Genomic DNA, 3,387 nt, shown 5'->3' on the forward strand with positions numbered 1-3,387 from the left:
AGTTGGGGCAGGATCATTTATCAATAGGGCCATTGAGGGATATGAGCCCCCCACCAACAGCATGGTGTGCCTTGTGGATTGACAAAAAACTGATGGTGTGCCTTGACAATTTTAGTATCTTGTCAGTGTGCCATGAGACGAAAAAGGTTGAAAATCACTGCACCAGACCATTACTAATATCATTCTAAAATTACTGGCACACTTCAAAAACAGTATAATAGGAAATCTCCCAAGTTATGTACTCTTTGCAACAGTGGCACTTGCAAGAAAACACCAGAGAACAGAAGTCTGTGTAAAGGGGACTTTTTATATACAATGCTGATGTTGTTTTGTACAGTGATATTTATTTTTAGGCAGATGCACCTTTCAACATTTTTTTTTTTGTCACTAAAGGAATCTTTATTTACTGGTTTTATTCAAGAAGTCACTTGATGCAGGTGTTTGCTAGTAATCATCTCTGGACATTAAATTGCAAGACACTGGTAGCAGTTTTAGATGCTGCTGGAAACCACACCTGAAGATCTGTCACAGTGATCCATGGGGAGACATTTTGCTGTACAACTGCTTAGGGAATCCTCTAAATCAGTATTTTCAGAACACTGAATGAAGCCTTAAAAAACCCACAGAAGTTTGGAAACCCAACGTCATCTGTGGTAGAATGTCTCTTCATAAATGTGATGTTTTTATTGCCTGTCTTTAGCACGCAAGAAATTACCAACGCCTTAAGTGATTAAAAATTATTATTATTAACAGTATTTATATACCGCTTTTCAAGAAAAGTTCACAAAGCGGTTTACAGAGAAAAACCAAATAACTAGTGGCTCCCTGTCCCAAAAGGGCTCACAATCTAAAAGATGCAAAACACCAGCAGACAGCCACTAGAAAAGACACTGCTGGGGTGAGGAGGGCTGGTTACTCTCCCCCTCTAAATAAAAGAGGAGCACCCACTTGCAAACGTATCTCTTACCCAATTAGCAAGGGTTAAAAAAAAATCAGGTCCAATGATTCCATGAGATTGTGACAGGAAGCTCTGTTTAACAATACACAATGGTAGAGAGGTGCTGTTTACATATGGAGTTTGGCTTTCTCCACACTCGCTGAGTAGCATGGCAGCCTCATCTTAGGGTGAATCCAAACGTTTAAGGAGCATGTCTGAACTCTCTGAACACAAGGCTGGATTAGACTGTGTGATGGCAGGGGTGGGTGGATAAGGCCCAGGAGGGGTGGAATCGGTGCAAAGAGTATGCACCATATCCTATCCCCTTTCTGATCCACTGACACATGGCAACATGGACTTGCACCAGTAATATTGATGGTGTAGGCCCCAGTTGCCCCATAGGGTGGCTGGGGCTTAACCCAGGGCAAAGGGACAAATATCCTTTTACCCCGAGGAGACCTCCTGCCTGTTAAATTTCCCTGTGGATTGCAGCGCAAGCCATGCCGGCGCAGCTGCATCAGCATGGGGGAATTTGCACTGGACTGGGCTGTGACAGAGTTCATCTTTTTTCAAACCTGTTCACTGCCATTAATTCCCTCGTCTGCTTTTTCTTCTCTGTACTGCTCCCACCCTTAATTCTTTGTCCTTGGTAGATTGATCCCACCAATCATAGTGTCCTGATAACAGTATGTAGCCAATTAGATTTAGCAATGGCATCCTTGAGAGCAATTGAAGATGATTTACAGTAAGGGCAATGTATCCTAGACTTGTATCCTGTGGGTGATCCCAGGGAATGAAGAAAAAGATGATGTCACTGAAGGCAAGCAAAGCCTGTTAGGGCAATGCATTCTGAACAGAACACTTTTTGTTCCCTTTTGTAAAGATCATGAAAAAAATTCATGAAAAGCATGCTTTTGTTAAAAAAATGTTTATGAAATCTACTCTGCCCTACTCATTATATATTAATTGAAAATCAATATGGCTAGCCTATCTATCTTATCCATTAAGAACAACTGGGGGAAAGGCAGCGAGATAGTATCTACTGTATTTCACGGAGCAGTGGACCTTTCAACCCTAGATACTAGGAACCAATGGCGTAGCAATGGGGACGGACGGACTACACAGTAAGTACTGCAGACACTGAAAAGCGCCACGGAAGCTGCCCCTCCCACTCTCCATTGGAGCCCTTCCAGTTAGCAGCAGCAAAGAGCAAGCGTGCCTGGGCATTGCCATCCCTGCCTGGTATGGCTCTGACAGCTTTTGGGAGGGCCACTTACATGGTGCATTGCGGTGCCTGCAGTATTTACTGTGCCACTCTTCCTGTAACTGGCTGGCAACCTTCAGTCTCGAAAGACTATGGTATAAGCCTACAGCACCTGGTATTCCCAGGCGGTCTCCCATCCAAGTACTAACCAGGCCTGACCCTGCTTAGCTTCCGAGATAAGACGAGATCAGGCATGTGCAGGGTAACAGTTGCTGCAACTATGCCACTACTAAGCGCAAACAGCAGGCGAAGGTTTTTGTCTTGCCAAGCCCTGCGTGTGAACTTCCCAGTGGCATCTGCAAGCTAGTAGAAAAAGTTGTTCTTGCCTCCTCAAAATATTCAGTTTTGTTAAAAGTCTGTAGGAAGCTCTATGAAAACGTACACACACACACACACACACACACACACACACACACACACAAATCCACAGACAGGCAAACCACTTCAGCAAGAAAATATAATGAGAATTAGGGGAAATTATTCAAAACGGCGTAGTTCTTGCTTCAGTTGCTTCATTAACTGGTTGTTTAATTGGTCATGTTTGACAGTATTAGGGCAATACAGATGGTAAAGAGCAGCAAAATGCTGGTGCTAAGGACATGGGCAGACTTTTCAAATGGACCGTATGCAAAGTTTGCAACACCTTAAGATGTTTATGGAATGCTTATTCAGCCCAAGCTGAAATGGTATCTAAATGGCACCTTCCCCCCTTTTCACCTTCTGTTTTCTACATGTGCCCCTCTCACTGCAGAAGTCACCACTTCCTTCTCCCTTCGTCTCCTCTCCTCTGTCACCAAATCTGCAAAACAGACCAGGTGGGGAGGACCCATTCTGTGTGTAACAGGAGATTGATGGCGAACAGGATTCAAGCAGTCATGACCTTCTTCTTTAGCTCTGCCACTGCAACCCTCTGCAGCGGCATTGCAGGAGAAGATAAATTGCCATCCCCATCTCCCCCAAGGAGAATGAGCAAGAAGAAGATGGGGCATCAGCTGGCAGAAGAGCCACGCAGGTGGTGGGTCAGAAAGACAGTGTATAGGTATGGGGTTTCCCATGCCAGATTGTTGCCTTCCCTAGCTTTTTATCAGAAGCAAACACTGGTGTACACACCTATATACGTGCCTCTGTAATGTAACCTCAAGTGAACATTTATGGGCACGACTACATAGACTTAAGATTTTAAAAA

The 3,387-nt window shown here is 44.1% G+C and overlaps 1 pseudogene; it reads right to left on the reverse strand.

Annotated features, from left to right (window-relative positions):
• Nucleotides 1-2,301: 2,301 nt before the first annotated feature.
• Nucleotides 2,302-2,421, reverse strand: LOC136658156 (5S ribosomal RNA; annotated as a pseudogene).
• Nucleotides 2,422-3,387: the final 966 nt, after the last annotated feature.

This window comes from Tiliqua scincoides, chromosome 7 (assembly GCF_035046505.1).
Source record: "Tiliqua scincoides isolate rTilSci1 chromosome 7, rTilSci1.hap2, whole genome shotgun sequence".
Lineage (NCBI taxonomy): Eukaryota > Metazoa > Chordata > Lepidosauria > Squamata > Scincidae > Tiliqua > Tiliqua scincoides.